Source organism: Eretmochelys imbricata, chromosome 1 (assembly GCF_965152235.1).
Source record: "Eretmochelys imbricata isolate rEreImb1 chromosome 1, rEreImb1.hap1, whole genome shotgun sequence".
NCBI lineage: Eukaryota > Metazoa > Chordata > Testudines > Cheloniidae > Eretmochelys > Eretmochelys imbricata.
This window is the reverse complement of record NC_135572.1, coordinates 223,124,392-223,132,704: the sequence shown is the minus strand read 5'-3', so window position 1 is coordinate 223,132,704 and position 8,313 is coordinate 223,124,392.

The window sequence follows — 8,313 nt, the reverse complement described above, 5'->3', positions numbered from 1 at the left end:
TGGGGCTCTGGCATTAAACAGCCAGCAATGGGCCCCCAGGGCTCTCGTGATAACACTTGATGCTGAGAGCCAGGTCAGGCTGAGAGGGGGTCTAGGGAGGAGCAGAGGGAGTGCACCAATGAGAGTACATGCTCTGGGAAGGCACTGAGGGCACTTCTCCCAATCACCCTCTAGTGGTGGCCCCCTGTTCTTGTGGAGAGAGGGAGGCTGTTCCTTGACCATATTCAACTTCTCAGTTGTACTTTACTGAGACTGATGGTCCCATTCCTTCAGGAAAGGCCCTGTTGGTTCAGACTCCCAGCTGGGTTTGGAAACATGTCACTCAGGCCTCAGTCAATAGCAAATGGACAGCTACTGTCAATATGTGCCCCTCTCCACCATCATACCTTGATTCATTAACAAACAGAGAGCAGAAATAGGGGCTGGGGGACAACAAGAATAATGGGGATCAGAAAAGAGCATTAAAGGTTTTGGGCTGGTGAGGTGTGATGTGGGGCAGGAGAGATGTCTTGTTATTATCATTGCAGGTCTGGAGGGGCAAGAAGCTCCCATCTGGGCATATTACCACTTCCCCCAGCTTGAAGGAAGAAGGGAAGGATGGGGACCTTCCCGTATCCCCGGAACCATCAGCTGGTCCAAAGAAGAGCTTACCTGGCTCAACAGAGCCTGGGAGAGTCTGGGCATCAAGATCTGGCTAAGAGAGAACTGGGATTGACTCCCTGCTGACAGCTGCAATGTCCTTGGGACATCCGCTTCCAGATTCCTCCACCCCACAGATTCTTGCCAGGAGTTTGGAACCACCAAAGAAGAAATGGACCCAGAATATCCAGCTCAGGTCTTGTACTGAGCTTTTTGCCTGGTGGGAGTTTCTTATGCAGTGAAATCCGCAAAGTATTATGGGGCAATGGTGACACAGGGAGAGGATCCACCCCCTGCAGCCTCAGCTACAGTCCCCAGAGCACCAGAGATCCAAACAAGAGGCGCTCAAGCATAGGAATGTCTGAGATGTCACAATGAGGGGGATGATGCTGCATTGCCTGAGCCTCCCCAACCCCACTCTGCAGTGAATGTTGAGGAAATGTTACAATTATATTTCCTGTGGTCTGCACCTTTAAATGTGAGGAGTCTTCCTGCCTTCCTCCTGGATGGGCCAGGCCTGGAACACAGCACGGACCCCACGCTGTGGTCTCTCTTCATGGGGAAATTATACTGATCTCTTCTCTGGTGTTTTTCTGACTGTGAAATAAACCGAGACTGACAGGGCCTTTGGAAAAGGTTCTTCTCTATCTGGGGGAGCAAACCAAGGCAAATACAAAAATACATCATTGTACAGGAGTAAATGGGAAATTCAAACAGCAGGAAATGATTAAGGTAACTAGCCACATAGAGACAGAGGCAAAAATATTATCAACCCTCCCCCTCCCCCAATGTAAGCACACACACACACATTGTCAATGTAGAACAAAGCCCAGTACGCTTTCTGGCTTAAGGCATACCCTAGACTCACGAGAGTTATGAGAGCCCAGTAGCAGGAACCTATACATATTTTGTGTGTTCTGGGAGTGGGATTTAGAAGCTTTCAGGACTTCTCCCACACTTCCGACCCCAGATCAGCAATGTCCTAAGGTGCAGTCTGGCACAGGCCCATGCTGTCACCCTGCCTCAGTTTACTCTCTGACAGTTCCATAAAGTCCCCACACCTGGTAGGGGGCAGTTAAGTTCCGCTGTCTTGGGGCAGCTACAGCACAGAAACATATTCCCTTCTTCACCCTCACAGCAGGGCTTCCCCACCCAATCTCTTTAGCCCTGTCCTGCTATACTTGGGGCAGGACTTCAGCAGCCCATGTGGCCCCTTTCCTAGGGTTCCATAGCTACCCCTCATGTCCAGATTTCAGATCCTGTCTTCTCATCTCCCAGCCACTGGCTCACCTGCCAGTCCTGCCTTTGGTTCCTGCCCCAGCTTTCCTCAGGCAGGGAGCTCTGCCGGCCACATTCCAGATGCTAGGCTCTGAGCACAGACCTGCTCCAGGTCTTTCCCAGACCCTGATCTCCACTGACTGGGCAACAGACACTGCCTGGCTGTTTCTGCCTTGCTCCTGGAATCAGCCAAATGACATGGTCACCCGATTCCTCTGCTCCTGATGGGGGAGCTGCAGGGCCCAGGACACCTGTTCTGAAGGGGATGGCCTGGGAGCAGCCGTCACAGCACCGGCAGCTCTGGTGATCTGCTCCCAGTGATGGGATTTCAGCGAGGTAGGACCCAATCTGGCAATAAGGTGAGTGAGACGCTCCTGCCCGCTAGCAAATTTGGGCCCTCTGATTGGCTGCCTGCCCCACTTGCCCCCCTCCTGGGGCAAAGGAACCAATCAGACCTGCTGCAAGGAGAATTCCTCCCTGAAGTAACCTGAAGCCATTCTTATGGGAAGGGAGCAGGGAGTGGAGCTAAAGAGCCCGGCAGCTCAGGGCAGTTCCATTCCCTCCTTCCTTTCTGTTAGTCCTGGGGGAATTCTGCGTCTCTGCAGCTCAGCAGAAAAATGCCCCCCTGCAGATTCTCTTTACTTTCTGCCAAAAATGTTTTCTGTGCGGAAGCAAAGAGAAGCTGCACCAGTGCTCACTCAGCCCTCCCAGGCAGCTCAGACGCGTCTGTTCGGGCAGCCAGGGGAGAGGTAAATCACTGAGGGGGGCCTGAGGATGCCCCGGCTGCCCAGGGATGTTAGTCCCAGCTGGGCGGGGTGCAAGGGGGAAAGAGTAAAGAGACAGAGTTCAGGGGGTGGCTCAGTGAGGTGGGGGTTCTGAGTGTGGAGGGGTGAAGCTCAGCAGGGGAGGGGGATTGGGCGGACGGGGGAACAGCTCCCTATATAGTGACCCCTCCCCCCACTGCACACCCAGAACCCCCCCACACACACACCGAGCCCCTCCCTGCATCAGGAGTGCCCCGCATCCAGAACCGCCCCCCCACTAAGCCCTCCAGACCTCCACCCCCCGAGCCTCACCCCCTGCATCAGGAGCCCCCCGCACACAGACCTTCCTGCACCCAGAACCCTCCACTGAGCTCCCCACACCCACACCCAAACCCCCACCTCTCAAACCCTCCCCTGCATTGGGAGCCCCCCACACCTGGAACCCTCCCCACCAAGCCCCATTGGGGATGGGCAGAGGGAGTTCAACAGTCAAAAACAGATAACACAATATAGTCTTTTTTTTTAATCTTATGATTTTTTGGATCAAGCTTGTGCTTTTGCGGGGATTGACTCATGATTTCTGATCTCCAGAGGTTGGCCATACTGGAACAGGACTGGCTGACCTTGGACCACAGCTCCCACTAAGGGGACAGATTTCCGTGTTCCAAGTAAGAATTGCAATATCCAGCTCCGAGTTCTGAGTGTCTCTTTGATGTAAAGGATCCTGAAGATTCTACAAAGGATCAGACATTGGCGTGAACAACAAGAACAGCCAAAATAATAACAATAAATACTGTGACATCAGGGGATCTGAATGAATGCAGAGAGACAGTATTTGTCTAAAACCCCAACAGACTCTAATGAAGCCAGAGCCCTCACACAGCAGAGGTAGGGACATGCAACAGCCTCACACACAAGAAAGAACAGTCACTTAACTTCTAGTAACTATGGCTCTCCAACACGTCCTATCCGTGTGAATGCCACTGTCAGTGCCAGGGCCTCATGCATATAAGACCTGAACTTTCTAACAAACTGTGTCTGTGCGAGCACACATCTTCCATTGTCAGGCAGTTCTTCAATTCTCCGACCTGTGTTCTGGTTATTCAGGGTCAGGGGCTGCACTGTGCTCTACTGGCCCTTGCATGGTGAGCCGCTGACAAGGATTGTAGTTAAGGCAGAGCTGGGGTAGCTGCCGCATGGTTCCTGGTCTTTGCCGCTCTCTGGATGGGTGAGAGAGAACTTCCTGTGCTGAGTCAGAGTTCTCGCCGCTCAATAAGATGGCGTCTGGCTGGGGACACACCCTGTTGTTCATGACCAAGGAGCTCACGCTGTGGCAGTTTGGTCTTCATGAGGTAGGGGTGGCAAAGTGCCAGAGATGCCTGCGTTAGAGCTGTTTCCTGCAAGGCCGCCTTTCTCTTTGGTACCACAAGTGCTGCGATGGGCTGATTTCAGATTCCATTCTAAACGACTCTGTTAGGCCTGTTCTAACACACACCTACACATGGCTCCTTCAGGCTGGATTTTACCTTTGATTGACCTCTCCCACCCACTTTCCACTGGACTTCAGCTATGTTGTTTTCCTGGTTAACTTGCTGTTGTCTCCTGGGAAGCTTGTGTCTTATGACCAATGTGCTGCTCTTCACTGTGCAAAAGAGATGGGATTCAGCAACACTGAGTATAAAGGAGATTCTCTATTCAGATGGACGGAAATGGCCAGGACTCTGCAATTCTCTCTAGCTCCAGACTGACTAACGCAGCCTGTGCTGACTAGAGTTACCACACAGGGCAGGCCTAGCACTGGCCTGGGCAGAGAGTCCTGGAGTGGGTTGCTACCTACACTACGGTATGCGAGATGGTCACTCAGAACCTAGTCAGTCAGTGTTAAGAACAAGCTCTGACACGGTGAACAGGAAGCCCTCTGAGACTCTGCTGCCACTGATGGTCACATCTGAAAAAGGAATCATAGAATCATAGAATATCAGGGTTGGAAGGGACCCCTGAAGGTCATCTAGTCCAACCCCCTGCTCGAAGCAGGACCAATTCCCAGTTAAATCATCCCAGCCAGGGCTTTGTCAAGCCTGACCTTAAAAACTTCCAAGGAAGGAGATTCCACCACCTCCCTAGGCAACGCATTCCAGTGTTTCACCACCCTCTTAGTGAAAAAGTTTTTCCTAATATCCAATCTAAACCTCCCCCACTGCAACTTGAGGCCATTACTCCTCGTTCTGTCATCTGCTACCATTGAGAACAGTCTAGAGCCATCCTCTTTGGAACCCCCTTTCAGGTAGTTGAAAGCAGCTATCAAATCCCCCCTCATTCTTCTCTTCTGCAGGCTAAACAATCCCAGCTCCCTCAGCCTCTCCTCATAAGTCATGTGTTCTAGACCCCTAATCATTTTTGTTGCCCTTCGCTGGACTCTCTCCAATTTATCCACATCCTTCTTGTAGTGTGGGGCCCAAAACTGGACACAGTACTCCAGATGAGGCCTCACCAATGTCGAATAGAGGGGGACGATCACGTCCCTCGATCTGCTCGCTATGCCCCTACGTATACATCCCAAAATGCCATTGGCCTTCTTGGCAACAAGGGCACACTGCTGACTCATATCCAGCTTCTCGTCCACTGTCACCCCTAGGTCCTTTTCCGCAGAACTGCTGCCTAGCCATTCGGTCCCTAGTCTGTAGCGGTGCATTGGATTCTTCCGTCCTAAGTGCAGGACCCTGCACTTATCCTTATTGAACCTCATCAGATTTCTTTTGGCCCAATCCTCCAATTTGTCTAGGTCCTTCTGTATCCTATCCCTCCCCTCCAGCGTATCTACCACTCCTCCCAGTTTAGTATCGTCCGCAAATTTGCTGAGAGTGCAATCCACACCATCCTCCAGATCATTTATGAAGATATTGAACAAAACCGGCCCCAGGACCGACCCCTGGGGCACTCCACTTGACACCGGCTGCCAACTAGACATGGAGCCATTGATCACTACCCGTTGAGCCCGACAATCTAGCCAGCTTTCTACCCACCCTATAGTGCATTCATCCAGCCCATACTTCTTTAACTTGCTGACAAGAATACTGTGGGAGACCGTGTCAAAAGCTTTGCTAAAGTCAAGAAACAATACATCCACTGCTTTCCCTTCATCCACAGAACCAGTAATCTCATGATAAAAGGCGATTAGATTAGTCAGGCATGACCTTCCCTTGGTGAATCCATGCTGGCTGTTCCTGATCACTTTCCTCTCATGCAAGTACTTCAAGATTGATTCTTTGAGGACCTGCTCAATGATTTTTCCAGGGACTGAGGTGAGGCTGACTGGCCTGTAGTTCCCAGGATCCTCCTTCTTCCCTTTTTTAAAGATTGGCACTACATTAGCCTTTTTCCAGTCATCCGGGACTTCCCCGGTTCGCCACGAGTTTTCAAAGATAATGGCCAATGGCTCTGCAATCACAGCCGCCAATTCCTTCAGCACTCTCGGATGCAACTCGTCCGGCCCCATGGACTTGTGCACGTCCAGCTTTTCTAAATAGTCCCTAACCACCTCTATCTCCACAGAGGGCTGGCCATCTCTTCCCCATTTTGTGATGCCCAGCGTAGCAGTCTGGGAGCTGACCTTGTTAGTGAAAACAGAGGCAAAAAAAGCATTGAGTACATTAGCTTTTTCCACATCCTCTGTCACTAGGTTGCCTCCCTCATTCAGTAAGGGTCCCACACTTTCCTTGGCTTTCTTCTTGTTGCCAACATACCTGAAGAAACCCTTCTTGTTACTCTTGACATCTCTCGCTAGCTGCAGCTCCAGGTGCGATTTGGCCCTCCTGATTTCATTCCTACATGCCCGAGCAATATTTTTATACTCTTCCCTGGTCATATGTCCAACCTTCCACTTCTTGTAAGCTTCTTTTTTATGTTTAAGATCCGCTAGGATTTCACTGTTAAGCCAAGCCGGTCGCCTGCCATATTTACTATTCTTTCGACTCATCGGGATGGTTTGTCCCTGTAACCTCAACAGGGATTCCTTGAAATACAGCCAGCTCTCCTGGACTCCTTTCCCCTTCAAGTTAGTCCCCCAGGGGATCCTGGCCATCCGTTCCCTGAGGGAGTCGAAGTCTGCTTTCCTGAAGTCCAGGGTCCGTATCCTGCTGCTTACCTTTCTTCCCTGCGTCAGGATCCTGAACTCAACCAACTCATGGTCACTGCCTCCCAGATTCCCATCCACTTTTGCTTCCCCCACTAATTCTACCTGGTTTGTGAGCAGCAGGTCAAGAAAAGCGCCCCCCCTAGTTGGCTCCTCTAGCACTTGCACCAGGAAATTGTCTCCTACGCTTTCCAAAAACTTCCTGGATTGTCTATGCACCGCAGTATTGCTCTCCCAGCAGATATCAGGAAAATTAAAGTCACCCATGAGAATCAGGGCATGCGATCTAATAGCTTCCGTGAGCTGCCAGAAGAAAGCCTCATCTACCTCATCCCCCTGGTCCGGTGGTCTATAGCAGACTCCCACCACTACATCACTCTTGTTGCACACACTTCTAAACTTAATCCAGAGACACTCAGGTTTTTCTACAGTTTCGTACCGGAGCTCTGAGCAGTCATACTGCTCCCTTACATACAGTGCTACTCCCCCACCTTTTCTGCCCTGCCTGTCCTTCCTGAACAGTTTATAACCATCCATGACAGTACTCCAGTCATGTGAGTTATCCCACCAAGTCTCTGTGATTCCAATCACATCATAGTTCCTTGACATCACCAGGACCTCCAGTTCTCCCTGCTTGTTTCCAAGGCTTTGTGCATTCGTATATAAGCACTTGAGATAACCTGTTGATCGCCCCTCATTCCCAGTATGAGGCAGGAGCCCTCCCCTCACAGACATTTCTGCCTGTGCTTCCTCCCGGTACCCCTCTTTCCCACTTACCTCAGGGCTTTGGTCTCCTTCCCCCGGTGAACCTAGTTTAAAGCCCTCCTCACTAGGTTAGCCAGCCTGCTGGCAAAGATGCTCTTCCCTCTCTTCGTAAGATGGAGCCCGTCTCTGCCCAGCACTCCTCCTTCATGGAACACCATCCCATGGTCAAAGAATCCAAAGCCTTCTCTCCGACACCACCTGCGTAGCCATTCGTTGACTTCCACGATTCGACGGTCCCTACCCAGGCCTTTTCCTTCCACGGGGAGGATGGACGAGAACACCACTTGCGCCTCAAACTCCTTTATCCTTCTTCCCAGAGCCACGTAGTCCGCAGTGATCCGCTCAAGGTCATTCTTGGCAGTATCATTGGTGCCCACGTGGAGAAGCAGGAAGGGGTAGCGATCCGCGGGCTTGATGAGTCTCGGCAGTCTCTCCGTCACATCGCGAATCTTAGCCCCCGGCAAGCAGCAGACTTCTCGGTTTTCCCTGTCAGGGCGGCAGATAGATGACTCAGTCCCCCGGAGGAGAGAGTCCCCGACCACCACCACCCGCCTTCTCCTCTTGGGAGTGGTGGTCGTGGAACCCCCAACCTCAGGACATCGCATCTCATGCCTTCCAACCAGCGGAGTCTCCTTCTGCTTTCTCGCCCCAGACATATCATCTGGTCCACTCTCCGCAACGGTACCTGTGGAGAGAACATGAAAGCGGTTAGTTACCTGTGTCTGTGTTACTGGA